Here is a 16,739-nt window from a genome sequence, read left to right on the forward strand (position 1 = left end):
TCACTTTCTAGTATTTACCCAGATTTTGTGTCTAGATGAGCAGTTTCTACTGAACATTTCTAAGATTAATACCAGTTCCTTAAACCTTACTATTCTTTTTAACAAGTTTATCAAAACATTGTAGGCCTGTAATTTACTCCCGAGGTTCTTCTAATTCTTCTATTCCCCATTCTTATTTCTTTGTATATTTTCTTTACTATGTAATAAACACTTTTAAAGTTTACACTAATTCTTTTTTTAATTAATTTTTATTAATTACAACTTATTCATTTTGTATTCCTCCATAGCTCCCTCCCTCCTACCCTCTACCTTTCCTCCCCCTTCTCCACCCATGACCCTCCCCAAGTCCACAGGGGAGGTCCTCCTCTCCTTCCTTCTGATCCTAGTCTATCATGTCTCATCAGGACTGGCTGCATTGTCTTCCTCTGTGGCCTGGTAAGGCTTCTCCCCCCTCAGTGGGAGGAAGTTTACACTAATTCTAACTAGATTTTAATAATATGTATTCTGTCACTTAGTTTATATGCCAATATTTTATTCAATTGCTCACCATTATAGAAAATATAAATTCCCATTGGTCTACTCATGGACAGTAATAAAACTTTCTTGGTCTGCTATACATTAGAAGCATATTTTGTTAATATGTTTTAAAAAAAGTGAGTTAAGTTGCCAAAACCTAAACACACACACACACACACACACACACACACACACACACACACACACACACCACGGCAAATGACTTCACAGAGGTTAGAAGACTTGAAAGAAGGGCTAAGGATAGTTTTCCTAAGCTGTCCTTCAAGCCAGAGTAGGTGCAGGAAGGTTTTCCCACTCCCGGCTCAGCCTGGACAGAGCCCAGCAGGCCTGGGCAGCCCGGAGCCCCGCCCCCCGCGGCCCGGCCCCGCCCCCGCGGCCAGCCCCGCCCGACGCCCCGCCTACCGGGCTGTGCCAAGGGCGCGGGCGGCCCGGGCTCCTGCGCGGCGGCTCCGCTCCCGCTTGGGCCGCGGCCGCGCGCCCTCCCTTCGGGGAGGAGGAAGAGGAGAAAGGAGGAGCGGCGGGAGGAGGGCCGAGCGCGGCAGACGCGCCGCCGCCGCCGGGAGGAAGCGGAGCGGGCGGCCGCGGGGTGAGCGGCGTGGGGGGCGCGGGGGCGCGTGCGGCCGGAGGAGGGCGGCGGGAGGGAGGCCCAGGCCCGCGCTCCGACCCTCGGCCCCGCGCCCGGCCCGCCGCCGCCTTTGTTGCCCGCGGCCGGCGGCTGAGCGAGGCCGGGGCTCGGCGAGGCCTGGGCGGCGGGGCCTGCAGGCGGGGCCGGCCGGGGCCCCCGCAGCGGGACGGCGGGGTCGGCGCGGGCCGGGGTGGCGCCCGGAGCCGAGGGCCGAGCGGGGCCGGGCCGGGGGCCGCGGAGGCCGCGGCGTTTCCCCGGCCGGGTCGCGCTCAGGCCCTCGTTAGCTACTGGAGTTGGCAACTTCAGGTACACACCATTGTGGCTCCGAGCAGCACCGGACATGTTTCCCAGGGCAGGGCCTGGCCCCAACTTGGAGGAGTTGTGTGTGCCAACTTCGTGTGTAGTCAGAACGCGATTTGGGGTTCTCATCCCCACTTTTTGCAGTGCGAGGCCGGTGAGACGGAGGTGGAGCTCGGGCTTCCGGTGAGGAGATCATGTTGAATTCTTGTAGGGCTTACTAAGGCAGCATGCCGCCGTGCCCGGGGACCGTGCACTCTACCGGTCACAGTTATCATGTGAACTAATACATGGGAGACTTCCCAAATGCAGTTTTAATTTACAGTGTTCCTTGGAATAAAGATAAACTTGTAATCAAACAAAGGCAAACCCTGCCTCTGGGAAGGTGAAGTATCAGCCACAGAGGCAGCAGTTTACTTCAGTGTTTACTTTAGCAAAACCTCACCAACTCCCACGGCGTGGAAGCCCCATAGTTTACTTGAATGAATGAATTTCACTTGGACTGTCGGTGTTGTGAAGGCTGGGAAGAACACGACTGTCATTGCTTACAGCTATTACAGATTAAATACAGAGAGGTGGCATGTAGCCTGTAGCTTTCTTCTGCTCTGGTTTCTCCCCAGTGCTGCATGTATGGATGTGGGGAAAAAGATTTAGGATCCATCCCTGCTCCAGGGAAATAGTCCCCTAAACCTTTTGGCGCCTGATCCTTGTTTCTGGGTAGTGGGCTTCGTCAGGGATCTTAGGTGAGAATCCAGGGCTGGGCCACGGGATCTGCCAAGTTATGTACCTGACCTGGAGCTTTTCTCTTCAAAGCATCTGTAAAGTAGCATTTCGCATCTCTTTAAAGATACTGCTTCTGTTCCCCTATATCTTTTAAGACTCCTCCAAATTGGTCCCTGGCCCCGCTCCTTCCCCTTCTGACCATGGAAACTCAAACACTGTCTCCCTCAGGCAATCATCTGAGTGTCCTGCCTTGTTAGGACACCTGCAGGGAGTGGCAAGGCAGGGGTTTGGGTGCCAGCCTAAGCACCGGGTGTGGTGTGGAAAAAAAACGCTGCTGTACCAACTGGATTCCAAGCCATTTACCTTCCATGCTCCTCTCTGGCCTTGTTTTGGAATGGATAAGCCCAGTTTTTAAGAGCTGTTTCAGAGAACAGAAACCAAGTGTCTTCATGACCTTCTTGTGTAACTTCACTCCGCAGAGAAACTCGGCTTTTTCCTTTTTTTTTTTTTAAACCACCGTGGACAGTTTTAGGAAACCTTGTGTTACTAAGAGAGCCTTTTATTTTGCTTATTGAGTTAATTGTGTGAAAATCAGGAAGTACACTGAAACGTGGCAAAGCCTTTATGTCCATTTCTGCGTTCTTGGTGGTCTCTGTCATTCTCAAGAACATGTGTTCAGAAGGAACGTGTGCACGGCCGCTGGGAATGTGCCGCCTCTCTTGTGACCTCTCACAGTTGTACAGGTGACACTCATGTTTGTGGTACCTGTGTACTTTTGTAGAATTACTGTTTTAATGAGGAATCAGTGTGACTTTCTTAAATGGCTGTTTTGTTGATATCTGAGTGACCATATGTAAGATTTCAGTTTTCACATTGCACACAGAGGACGTGATGTGCTTTAGGGTGTCCATTTACCAGCATATTGTGGTCTTGAACAGGCTTTGGATCTCTTGAGTCTTCCTTAAATGTATCTAAATCCACCTCACAGTTAGAGTAAGCATATATTTTATTTGAAGTAAATCCAGACTCCTAATTGGACTACGGAGTTTCTAATAGGTTTGTGTTATCTTATATCATGGTCATACCTGGCACTTCCATTCCTCAGCATTCCAAACTGCTTTCCAGCACCAGCCTTAGTACAGTGGTTCTGCTAATGCACAGTGTCCATCTGGCTGCTTTTGTGGGAGGGTTATACTCAGGCCTTCCTGCCACTGTCCATACCTCAGAAAACCTTCCTAAGTATCTGATGGCTCTTAAAGTAACAAATTGGCATGTTTCCTTTAGACATTGTTGTTTCATTACCCTTTCTGATCTGTTTTCATACAGGCTCCAGGAGGGTATTATGCCTGCAATCATCCCTTCCCTCTTTGTGTCCCCAACATGTTCGTGGAACTTGGCCAGTCTCCCCTTTTTGTCTTTAACACATCCTGTGGAACTTGCGCACTGTGCAGGGACCTGCTGTACAGAAGTGTATGTAGTTCTCACATTACAGACAGGTTCATTAGGTAGCCTTTGGTTTAGTGTACTGTGTCCTTGTTCAAGGTGTTCTGCTCAGGTGAATAGATCATAACACTAATAAAAACGAAAGACTTGTATCCACATGACCCAGATGCCCTTCACAAAGAGAACCATTTCCGGTGGAACCAGACCAGGTTATGGCACAGATGAGATCTGCCTCACTTTTGTAAGTGTTGTTACTTGTCAGTGTGGAAGGTAAGTGTTCCGGAGCACATTTCCTCGGTGTTTCTTTACACAGCTTAGTGAAATCAAGCCTCACTTATCCAGAACCTCTCGGCAGCCTCAGTTTTAAACAAATCAAGCAAGAAGGAAAAACCAATTTTGAATTAGACATGCCAGACAGTTAGAAGACTGATTGCAGTCTCTCACAGGGATACAAATCTAGATTGAATTTTAACATGTTTGATTTTGTAGAATAGCTTTTTAAAAAAAGTTTTGTTTGTTTTATCTGTGAAATATTAGTTTCTGGGAATTGAGATGAAAAATTGAGACAGTGCATGTACTATGTTGGGGCTTAGAATATGGCAAGTGATAACAGGAGTAATTAGTTTAAAATGTGCTCTGGCTGGTCAAGAGGAACCAGCACTGTCTCCACATGATGCAAACCTTGTTAAAGAAGTCCAATGTGGAAAAGGGTGTAAGACACCGTGACAAGGGGAGTGGCCATGGCAGGTGAAAGCGACTGGGTGACTGGTGGTGTGCAAGCAGCTAGGATGTGTGTGGGGAGGGTGGTCCACAGGCCATAATGTGCATGCCATTAGAGCTTGACTATGAACTCAGTAGTCTTGGTTGGTGTGAGTCTTCTCTGCAGTTCCTTGACATGTGGTGTGAAGGTGTCTTACTCCTCTTTACAGCCACCACACTAACGTATTGTTTTAAAATTAGAGAAAAGATTTTGAAGACAGTTGTAATGATTATCTATTTTCCCACAGCCAACTCTTGGTTGTTAGAGAAAAAAGAAAGAAGTGAGGGTATATAAGATGTCACTGAAGACCTTATGGCAGACAGTAATATTAATATCATCAGTGGATCCTAAGGGCATCAATGCCATCCTGAAGTTTTAAACAGGTGAACTTCTTGGTTGTGTCATGCATTTCTGCATAGATTGTATTTAATGTGTGAACTTGTGTTTAAAGTATCTCCTTACAAGGATAGAGGTATGTGTGGCTCCTATTAGATTTTTACTAAAAAAATTAATCACTTAGTTTTGGTCTTTGTAATTACAAGGGTAAGCTTGGTCTACTGAGTCCATCAGAAAGCCAGCTCTTTGCTGCTGTGACCCTAGTGTGAGTAGTGTACCGGATGGGTGAGGCAGCAGGGTTAACACACTTAGATTAAGTTGCGTTCTCATTGGTGGATGGACCACTTTGCCTTGTATTACTTTCCTTGTGTAAATTCTGTTTTGATGTTTATAATGTATTATTCTGAAAGTTTAGCTGTTTTTGTTTTCCAGGTAGGGTTTCTCTGTGTGACTTGTCTTGGAACTCACTTTATAGATCCACCTGCCTCTGCTTCCTAAGAGCTGAGATTAAAGGCACGTGTCACCATGCCTAGCAATCTTTATTGTTATTGAAATAATTACCTTCTTCAGTGAGTTACTTGTCTGTTGGCATTCTTTTTAAGGGGAAGAAAACATATTTAGGGAGTGTTACCAAATATCACAGACTGGCAGAGTATATAAACAAGTAGGAAGTATCTAGATTTTTGTGCTTTTATACATCTATAAAATTGTTGTAATTTCAGGCTAAAAGGAGTTCGACAGATTATAGTCAGATTTCATCCTTTTACAGATGAATCAATCAATCAATCAATTCAGACTAGTGTAGTTATGTAGTGAGCCTAGTTGCCACATTTCTAGAGGGTTTCAGCATGGGGTCTCTTTATACAGCTCTTGCAGTTGATGCCAGCAGTTTAACCCTGCAGTTCAGTCATTTGTACTTCCGTCATCATGAGCAGTTGTCTGGGTTAGACTAGGGAGCTATAGAAGCAGGGACAGAGAACCTGTCAGTCTGGAAGTTTTTTCTAAAGTGTTCCTTCTTCCGTTGTGAAACTCAGAGTCATAGGAACGTTCTGAACAGTGAGGAGGTGGTGCTGTCGTTTTTTGTCTTGTGTGTCAGAAAATGCTCGCTCTGACTATTTGGTTTATAGTATGGATGTGTATAGAGTTTTAGGTACTGTTTACTTAGGAGAAATAGGTTATGTGGTACTGATGGATTAATCCTAAAATCTCAGTGTGTTATGAAGGATGAAGGTTGCCTTTTTGCTTTTCTAGTCTTTGGAGAGGTGGGTTCCTTGTGACTTCTTGTGGATCTGTATGCTCTTCTGTGATTTCTGTCCTATGGCCTCTGGCAAGTGGAGAGGATGGCAGGTTATGCACTGCTAATCTGCTCTCCGGAATCCATCATATGGTGTAAGAACGCTAGGGAATGTGGAGGGTTCAAGGAGAGCTACCGAGCTGCTGGGGTGGCAGTCTTGGAGGTTTGAAAGCGTTGCCCATTGTCACATGTCCTTCACTGTTACCTTGGGCTAGCTATCACTTTGGGCTAGCAGTGTGTTTCTAGAAATTTTTTGTAGCTTTTGTATTATCTATTAAATATTAAAGCTTCACAGTGGTATGCCTCATTATTATTCTTTTATTCTTAAATTGTATTCCATGGTTTTTAAACTTGTCCTCTTTAGTTCTAGGAAAGACTAAACTTTCCATTGTAATTTCGTTCCGCTTGTTTTTGTTTGTTTTTTGTTTTCTTTTTTTGTTTATACTTCTCTAAAGCTGTTTTTTGACTATGGGAAGTCCTGGATTGATTTGTTTATTAAGTATTTTCTCAGTTTTTCATGTCAGTCTTTGGGGGGATTGTTTTTGTTGTTGTATTTAAATATTTCACAATGAATTTTGATTTCTTGCCCTTCTGCACTCCCTTTAAAGGAGTAATTCTGGACTTATTTCAAATTTGTGATCTTTTCTCAGGCATGTTTCTTTTTGTCTGTGCTCTAGAAGGTTTGAACTGTAGCTCTTTCAGTGCAGTATCTGGAAAGCAGACTTAGCGCATGCTCGTCAAGTGTACTGAGCTGCCACTGTCTAAGGCGGTTAACGTTGTTCCGAATGCTCATACTTTTCTTTTGCTTTCAGGTTTTTATTTTTTGTGGGAGAATGGTAGTATGCTGGTCAGATTTTTGTCAACTGGACACAAGCTACAGTTATTTGGGAAGAGGAACTCTAAATTGAGAAAATGCCTCCATAAAATTTGCTTGTAGGTAAGTCTGGAATACATTTTCTTGATAATGATTGATGTGGGAGGGCATCAGTGACAGCTGATTTGGGAACAGTGACAACTCCTGGTTGATAGAAGAAAGCAGGCTGAACAAGCTATGGGGAGCAAGATGGTAAGCAGTGTTCCTTCCTGGCTTCTGCTTCAGTTCTTGCTTCCAGGTTCTCACTGTGATCAGAATGTTTAAGCCAGATAAACCTTTTCCTCCCTAAATTGCTTTTGGTCATAGTGTTTTATCATAGCAGTAGAAACCCAGCTAAGACAATTAACATGTATGCTCTTACTTGTTCATGATGGATTTTTGTTGCTTTTTGTGTTTTGAGACAGTTTTGTGGTGTTTCCAAGGTTGGAACTCACTATTTGTCTATGCTGAGATCCTCTGTAGCTCCCATTTTCATTCCTCAACCTCTCAAGTGCTAGGATTACTGGCCTGTGCTACGTGTTCTGCTCAGGAATCATGCGGTTGATCAGGCACTCACACAAGAGTAGCAACTAGCTAGCTTGCCCCTTCCCCCTTTTTTCTTTTGGTAGAGCTCAGACTCAGGCTCTAGTTATCCATGTTAGGCAAATAAGCACATCACCACATTCTGTATCTCCAGCCCAAAGCCTGTTGATCTCCAGCGGGCAACACGAATAGTTTTAAGTTGTATATTAAAACTATTTTTTTTTATCATGTATTTATTTATTTATGTTTTTTTTTATCATGTATTTATTTATTTTGGAAGGGTTGTGCTATACTGCATGTGTGGAGATCAGATGGTATCTTGCAGAAGTTGGTTCTCCTTCCACTATTCACATTTTGGACCAATAGCCCTTACCTGTTCAACCAACTCACTAGCCCATGTTGGATCATTTTAAAAAGTGGAAAGAGATGTCATCTTTGGGAACTCTCAGGATTGATTATTTTAGGTAGGTTAGTTTAGAAAGCAACCAGTCTTTTTGTGAGATTGTCATGTTTTTTAGCTTAATATGGCTGTATTAAGTGATGATTACTTTTAAGATAGCCTCTGTAGCTCTAATGATATATGGATAAAGTTTACTCTAGCTCTTTGTACAGTTATAGTCTTATGTGAATTACTTATTTCTCAAATCTGTTATCCTAAAATGTTATTCTTTTCTTTTTATTGATGCTATGTGAGTTTCACATCATGCACTCCAGTCCTGCTCATCTCCCTGTCCTCTTGCATCCTCCCTTTGCCCTCACAACCTCCCCCCCAAAATAAAACACGCAAGCAAGCAAACGACAACAAAAAGCCAAAGAAAACCTCTCACCCTGGAAGCTGTTCCATGTCCCAGTGTGTCCCACAGTGTGTCCCTCCGCCCACACATCTTCACTGCGGATGCTCGTTGCAGTGCTCGCTGGTCTGATTTGATAGCTCTGGCTTCTGTGACACCGTCAGTATTGGATCTTCACCAGGATTCATCCCGGTTATCCTGTTTTTTTTCCCCAGTGTCACAGAGATCCCGCAGCTTTGGTTCAGCAGGACTGACCCTTTTATGCATCCCGAACATTCACAGATGACATAGTAAAGTCTTATTCTTAATATAAGTGTAATTTAGAAAAGTAAATTATTTTTTACTATAAAGCTTATAACTTTTGGCAGAGTAATAAAAGGGCTTATGTGTTTTATATGCAAAAACATTTGAATAATGAACAAATTTCTTTTTGGATTGGAACTTCTGTGTTAAGATCTTGAGACTCTTAGAACAATCAAAGCAACTTTGTTACTTTTTCATCATTGTTTGTATGTCTGTGTTGCCTGTCAGATTCTGAGTTAACTTTCTTACTGTAGTAGTTGAGTGTATTGAAGAGATTTTTATATATGAGCTAGTTCTTGGAGAGGAGAAATCACCTGATTGCATCATTCTGCTATAATTCTTCTGCCCCAGAGTAAAACATAGATCTTTTTTGGGTCTTATGTAATGGTTCAGTTTGCCCAATATTCCCCCCCCCCTTGGGTTAAAATACACTTTAATGAGAATAGTTTCCTCAATAACTGCGTTTTGTAATCTGAGGCTGTGTGGCAACAGGACTTTGCTCCTGCTCCACGGGCTTCAGCTACCACTGCACTACCAGCCCCAGTGCTCTTGAGGCAGCATGCTCAAGGCCGCCTCTGCTGTGGTCAGTCCTTGTGGCAGCGTCCGGGGCTGGACACGTGTCAGGTGTTTAACCACCTTCAGCTTCGCATTCACTGCAGCTAAAACCATTCTCTTGACCTTTATTAAGCTGTTAGTTGATGTTTAATTTTCAGCTGTCGGTTATGACATTATATCAGTGAATTCGATTGAAACAATTATATTTACAACACAGGGCAGGGTTTATTATATTACATAACCTATCACTAAATATTACAGGAGATCTTTTCAGATAGTGAGCTGTAATTGTGTTTTAGTCAATGAAGTGGGCATGTGGGGATTATTAGGATTTTAATAGTAAGTTAGGTTGCATGTGGTTTCCTTTGTCGGTGTTGCCCTGCTGCCACTGGTTTGTTATTGAGGAAACAGTCTGTTGAAATGTCTGATAGCTGTTGTATAGATAACTTAGCCTAGGTACAGAGTGAAGGAATAGGTGTGTTCGTTACCCTGTATTTTCACAACAGTCACCAGTTCTCCAGCATGAAAACTGGTGTCTTCCATTGTGACACTGTCCAGAGTAGAACAGAACCCACAGGTAGGAGCTCAGTCCGCAGACTTCCCCATGCAGATACCTGCTTCAGGTTCTAGCCAGTCTGCCGTCTTGCCGACCAGTCTGCCGTCTTGCCGACTAGCCGGAAGTCAGGTTCCCATAACAACCTCTTCTGATTAGATGATTTGTTGAACTCAGTAAAATACTTAGCTCAGTGATTGATTGTAAGGGCTACATACCAAGAACAGCTGAGTAGAAAGGCTGCATGGGATGAGGTACTGGGTGTGGTTTGCAGTCCCTGTGCGCCCTCAGCATTCCCTGTTCTCCCAGTACTTTATATGTCCAGAAGCTGGTGATCTAGTAAAGAGTGTTTCTAGCTCCCAACCAATCTCTCCACTCTTCCCTTCCCTCCTGATGTGGGGGTGAGGCTAAAAGTCACCACTCTGTAGTCGAAGTCACTTTATTAGCTTACACTCTGGTATGATTGAAAGCCAACTGTCAGGTCTGGGAAGATACTTTCATCACTCAGGAAAATGTAGGGATTAGCATAGCTGTGTCAGGAACGAGACAAAGCCCAAAGGTTTCTTACGATGCTATGCATACTGCTTTGAATTAGAGTGTGCCAACTGAGGTGTAAATGAGTATGGTAAATTTAGACAGTGCTGAGTTGATAGGTTGTGTACCACCTGCAGCCTGGTGACCTGGCACTCAGGATGTAAACCAGCCTGCCAGCAAAGGCATAGGGATCTGCCTGATTCTACCGCTGGGAAGAAGGGCATGCAAAATCTATTACTTTGTAAAGTGCGACATGTTAAACGAATAAAATAATTAAGGAAAAGTGAACACTCATTTCATTAATTCTTAAAAGCTAGCTGCATTAACTTTTTGTGTAGGATTGAAGCTGTGAACCTATTTTTTTCTGTTTAATGTAGCAGGAATGAAGTAAATGAGGTTATAATAAATAAAGATTCTTAGAAAACGTTCATGTAAAACTTGCTCTGCAGGTTAGACATACAAGTCTTCTGCATGCTTTAGAGACTAAGGTTCTTTGTCTGGTGGAAATCTGGAACTCAGTAAGGAAGACAGTTAATTGGGTCCTCTGTAAACTTTGGTTAGCCTACAAATAAGCCTGCTTAACATTTACTAAGACTTTTGTTGTCATTTTCCTTTATGGCAACTTTATGTCTAATTTTTTTTAGGTTATATTTTTAAATCCCATTTTTGTAATTCTAAAAATACTCTATTGTTTGTTAAAGTTTATTTTTATATGATTTACAGGCCTTTAAAGAAGTAAAAGAAATTTTATTGTATTTCTTAATTTGAGATATTTTTATTTGCATGTACATGCCAGACATTGTGAAGCTGGCCTTATGTACCAGATATGACACCCCAGAGTACAAAGTGAAGGGCTTTGTTACTCAAAATAGAAGCAGTCGCCACTGTCAGCAACTGTCTTGTCTTTCTGGGGACCTGTGCCTTTTATGAGAGTATGAACTAAGATGAAGGAGAAAGCTAGACAGCCATCTCAGATGCTGTTGTAATAATGCAAGAGGACAGCTTGAAACTAGAATCTTTTGCCAAACGCTTATTACATTATGCATGTATGTTGAAGGTAGTTGTGATTGGCCTTTCATGAAATTGTATATGAGGCTTCAGATCAGAGAAGGAGCCAAGGGTGGTTCTGAATGCTTTGAACTGAGCCTTGGAAAGAGTGAGGTAGTTATAAGTGAGGTATCTGTAAGCAGAAGTAGGAGCATACAGGTCAAGCAAGTTGGGAAGTGAGGTGGAAAAAGTACAGTTTTCTGTAAACCTGCTGTGTTTCAGCTGTCTGTAAGACATCTGAAAGGCAGTGTCAAGAGGAGAGTTGAATATAATTGGTGAGATAGGAATTTGGGAGTGGATGATCCACAGCTACTATCATCACCATAGGCATAAGTATGGAATTGTGGAGTGTGTGCAGAGACAGAAGAGGGGAACATGTCTGAGTGTTTGTGTGTTCCATCAAGAAGAGTCTGGAAAACCAGCAAGGGAGTCTAAAAGTGAGGAGACCTCATAGCAAAGACAAAGTTTTGTTGAGCAAGAGGAGTTTCATAGCATCTTGGATAAGAACTGAGCAGCTGGCCGCAGCCTGCTTGCTGTGGTGGAGAAGGGTGGCTGGTACACAGAGCGGAAAGCAGGAGTTCTTGCGGCTGGTTTACAAAGGTCTCCAGGGACTACTGCTGTGAGGGGATGCAGACACAGCCATGGCTGTGGAGAAGTGGGGGTTTGTGTGAGAAATAACATGTCTAGGAATGATCCAACAAAGGTGAAACTGTTAGGAGATGAGGTGGGCAAAGACAAGGTTGTGCTGTCTTTAGGAAGGAGCCCAGGAGAAGCAGATGTGGAGCACACATTATTAATTGGATTGACAAGGTCGTAGACTCCATGATACCCCCTTTTCCTTTAGTTTTGATGCCAGGGCTTGAACCTAGGACCTTGTACTTGTTGGGGAGGCTCTCCACAGTGGAGCTTTTTCCCTAGCCACAAAATTTCCCTAAAACTTGATGACTGTTTTTTTTTTTTTTTTTTTTTTTTGATTGAAGATGGAGTTATTTAGATATGAGGAAAGATGAGACTGGAGTGGTCAGCAACAAGAGAGAATGTACCAAAAAAAATGAAAAGTTGACTTTTAGATAGCATTACTTGACCTCACATAGTGCAATGAGAACTTCTAGAGACCTGCCTGAGAGGCTTTTTCCAGCCCTGGTGAGCTACATGGGTTTAGGTGTGGCCTTGGCAAAGACATAACCAGTGCCCTGATGTGACGGGAGGGAGGGAACTGAAGGCAGGTCTGCAAGGGTGGGCTGATGGTGATCAGCTGGACACTGAGACTTGTCATACTTGTCACTGAAGTTTTGACTATGTGAGGCCAATAGACCATGACTCACTGGGTGTGTGTAAAATCTTTTGTGTGTGTCATGCAAGACTTTATGTCAGACTCTATAAGATGAAAAGGAGGAGGAGGTTTCTAGCTTTATTAAAGCAAAATAATAGTCTCATCCACTGACTTATTTTTTTGTTTGTGAAATAACTGACTCCCAAAATGAAGCATTCTGCTTTGCTTGAAACTGTGGATTTACTTGGCTTGTCCCAAGTTAATTCATTTTTCAGAAATATAAACAAACAAACAAAACACCGAATTTTCTCTTAAAACCACCCAAGCTTGTTTTAACTAACATGTCTAAAGAATTCTGGCCTCCCGACAACAGCGCCTTCTGGTCCACTTTCCTCCCTATTCTTTCTGTATAATTGAGACCACACTTTACATATAACTTTATTTCCTGTGTTTTGCACTTAACAAATGAACACTGTGAGCTCTCCCTGTGTTATTTATAACTGTATAAATACTAATTTCAGTGGTTCTCCCAAGTTCCATTGTGTAGCTATGCCAGCATTTGTTTTACTGCTTTCATAGGATGGTTTTGATTTTTAAAACTCAATTCTTTTTATCATATTTAGGGGGGACATTCTTATTTCCTAAAAATTTTAAAAATAGCATTTCCAGGAGAGAGTATGAGGATTTTTAAAAGTTGAGTATTGCCAAATTAATTTGTGTAACTGCATTAAGATACTTTTAAACAAATGGCTAATGTGATTACAAAGTTTTTGGCTGATTTGACTTGGAAAATGCTCTTAATGGTTTATTACTTTGATCCTTATATAAGGGTCAGTTTTTTTTTTTCTGTTAGTATATTGAGCCAGTTAGTTATCCAAGTACAAAAATTAATCCCTACTTCACATAAATTAGTACTAAACTAACCAAGAACTTAAATATAAATGGCAAAACTTTTTGTAGAAAACACAAACAAAACTATATTTTGGTGTCAAAGGAATTTCTTGAAAAAATAAAAAAGATCATATAATAAAAACAAAAAAGAGACAGAGTCAGAAATGAAGATAGAAAGACAAGCACTATGTAGCAAGGGAAAAAGCACTGAAAGAAAGCAGGAAAGAAGGGAATCCATGAGTCTGGATATGGAGAGATTTCTAGGCAGCTAGAATATATTATGAGTTCATTTTATAATGGACTAGAGCTATTTAGATGATCCCAAATGATCTCTCTTTATATTAATTATCATTGCTACTGAAACAACTTGTTCACGGGCCATAAGATACCCGAATGGCAACAAGGACATTTGCTCAACCACGTTCATAGCATCTTTATTCATAATAGCCAGAACCTGGAAACAACCCAGAGGTCCATCAGCGGAGGAATGGATACAGAAATCATGGTACATTTGCACAGTGGAATACTACTCAGCAATTAAAAACAAGATAATCATGAAATTTGCAGGCAAATGGTGGGAATTAGAAAACATCATCCTGAGTGAGGTATCCCAGAAGCAGAAAGACACACAGGGTATATACTCACTTATAAGTGGATATTAGACATACAGTATAGGATAAAAATACCAAAATCTGTACACCTAAAGAAGCTAAGCAAGAAGGAGGACCCTGGATAAGGTGATCAATCCTCACTCAGAAAGATAAATGGGATGGACATTGGAAGAAGGAGAAAACAGGAAATAGGACAGGAGCCTACCACAGAGGGCCTCTGAAAGACTACCCAGCAGTATATCGAAGCAGATGCTAAGACTCATCCCCAAACTGTGGGTAGAGTGCAGGGAATCTCATGAAAGAAGGGGGAGATAGGGGGAGATAGACCTGGAGAGGACAGGAGCTCCAACAGAACAAAAATTTGGGCACAGGAGTCTTTTCTTGAATCAGAGACCATTCATAGATACAACCTAGGACCCCTGCTCAGATGTAACCCATGGCAGCTCAATATCCAAGTAGGGAACAGGGCCTGTCTCTGACAGGAACTCAGTGGCTGCTCTTTGATCACCTCCCCGGGAGGGGGGAGCAGCCTTACCAGGCCACAGAGGAGGACAATGCAGCCAGTCCTGAGGAGACCTGATAAGCCAGGGTCAGATGGAAGGGGAGGAGGACCTCCCCTATCAATGGACTTGGAGAGGGACATGAGAGGAGATGATGGAAGTCAGGTGGGATTGGGAGGGAATGAGGGACAGGGCTACGGCTGAGATACAAAGTGAATAAACTGTAATGAATATAAAAAATAAAAACTTAATAAATAAAAAAGGATACTCAGTGGCTAACAAGCCTCCTCACCAAGATGAGGACCCAAATTCTATACCCAGCATCCACAAGGTGGAAAGAGAGACCACAACTCCTGAAGGGTGTCCTTTGACTTACACAAACACATGCACACAAAAAATCCTGACAGTACAATCTACACACAAGCACATACAAAATCAACGCTACAACTTGATCACAGTGATTTCTACATGTTGTCGAGTTTGGTTTACAAATACTGAGTTCAGGCTTCCTGTATCACTGAGGGTACCCACCTCCAGTTGTCTTAGTGTGTTTGGCTGTGGTGTTAGGCAACATTGACCTAGAGTGATTTACAGCGTATTTCGCTTCTCTATCATCTGAAAGAACTGGTTAGAGATTTCCTGCTATTTATCTTACTGGTTTCTATTCTGTCATTCGCTATATACACACACACGCACACACATGCACACTCTGTGGCTTTAATTCAATATTACATTTGTTGTTTTCTTAGAGTTGAATTATTTAAGCTGAACATTTTCAAGGGTCCTTGTGTGCAGTCCACACTAGCCTCAGATTCAAGAGCTGGGCTTACATGAGTGCCACAGTGCCCATTTACAAACTGCTTTTCCAAGCAGCATATTATGTTTTGTTTTTTTTATTTTGTTTGAAATGTCTTAAACTTAGTTTCTAGTCTTTAGCCCATGGATTATTTAGAAGTATCATCTTTCATTTCTTAATATTTGGTGGCTTTTCAGTTTTATTTCTGTCGTAGGTATATAATTTAGCTACAGTGTGGTCAAAGAACATATCCTGTCTGATGTCAGCCTTTTTAAACTTTGTTTAGTCTTGTTTTTGTCTATCCTAAGAATAAAAACTTAAAAACAACATTCAAAGCTGTTATTAGCATTCAAGTCCCAGGTTGAGTGTCTGCTACTCAAAGTACTTTAAATAAGAAGTGTTTCTGATTTTGGATTCTTTTCAGAGTTTAACATTTGACTGTATATGATGAGATAGATGTCTTAGGGATGAACCCGCGCCTGAACACACAGCCCCTCTCTTTTGCATTCCCATTGTGTGTGAGGTGATGTTTATTCTCTTTAACTTCTGCATTTGACTACGAACCCATCACACCAGGTTAGGTGTGAAATTGTCAGAATGTTGGATCTCTGTATATTTCAGATTTTTAATTAGGGATCTTCAACATTCTAAACTCTTACTCTCTTTTTCTTCCCCTTTTCCCTCCTCCTTCTCTTCCCTCTGTCTTTCATCCACCCTCCTTCTCTCTCTTCTTCCTTCTCTTCCTCTTCTTTTTCCGTATCCCTTCCCCTTTCACACTGGAGATTGAACTCACGGTCTTGCTTCTTCCAAGGAACTGTGTCTGTCAGTGTACTGGCAGCCTGTCTTATTGAAATCTTTAAGTATTTTTACTGAATTGTTTATTTCTTCTTTCATACCTTTGCCTTATGTATTTGGGGACTTAATGTTAAGTGCATATGCATTTATTGTTACTATGTCTTCATGATGTATTGACTTTCATTTTGAAATGTCTGTTCTTTGTCTCTGGTAGAACTTACTGTCATAAAGCCGATTTTGTCTGATGTTAACTGAGGTCTTTCAGCTCTCTTGCTATAGTCTTTTGTATCCTTTTCTTTAAGTCATATAAATCATTCCTGTTATAGAAGTCTTATAGACTACATGTCTTAGTTTGCTTTCTATTACTGTTGTGAAACACCATGGCCAAAAGCAGTTTGGAGAAGAAAGGGTTTATTTGGCTTACATATCCTGGTTTACAATGTACTGAGAGACGGCAAGATAGGAACTTAAGGCAGGAAAATGAAGGCAGTAATTGAAGCAGAAACCATGTGGGAAGCTGCTTACTGGCTTTCCCTGTTTACTTTTTATTTAAATCAGGACTGCTTACTCAGAGGTGGCTGTACCCACAGAAGGTTGGGCCTGCAACATCAGTCATCAGTCAAGAGAATGTGCTGTCTGTGATGGCACCTGCTCTTAATCCCAGCACTCCAGGAGGCAG

The 16,739-nt window shown here is 42.3% G+C and overlaps 1 protein-coding gene across 2 annotated transcripts in view; it reads left to right on the top strand.

Annotated features, from left to right (window-relative positions):
• The first annotated feature begins 957 nt into the window (after positions 1 to 957).
• Socs6 (suppressor of cytokine signaling 6) overlaps positions 958 to 16,739 on the top strand; it is a 28,144-nt gene continuing 12,362 nt past the window's right edge. Inside the window, exons 1-2 of one of the 2 annotated variants that reach the window (XM_021659483.2) lie at positions 958 to 1,123; positions 6,828 to 6,952. The gene's annotated coding sequence lies outside the window, so the exon portion shown is untranslated. Of the gene's footprint in view, positions 1,124 to 1,497; positions 4,769 to 6,827; positions 6,953 to 16,739 lie in introns of those variants that run through there. The other variant, XM_021659484.2, reaches the window with a different exon arrangement.

This window comes from Meriones unguiculatus, chromosome 2 (assembly GCF_030254825.1).
Source record: "Meriones unguiculatus strain TT.TT164.6M chromosome 2, Bangor_MerUng_6.1, whole genome shotgun sequence".
NCBI classification, from domain to species: Eukaryota; Metazoa; Chordata; class Mammalia; order Rodentia; family Muridae; genus Meriones; species Meriones unguiculatus.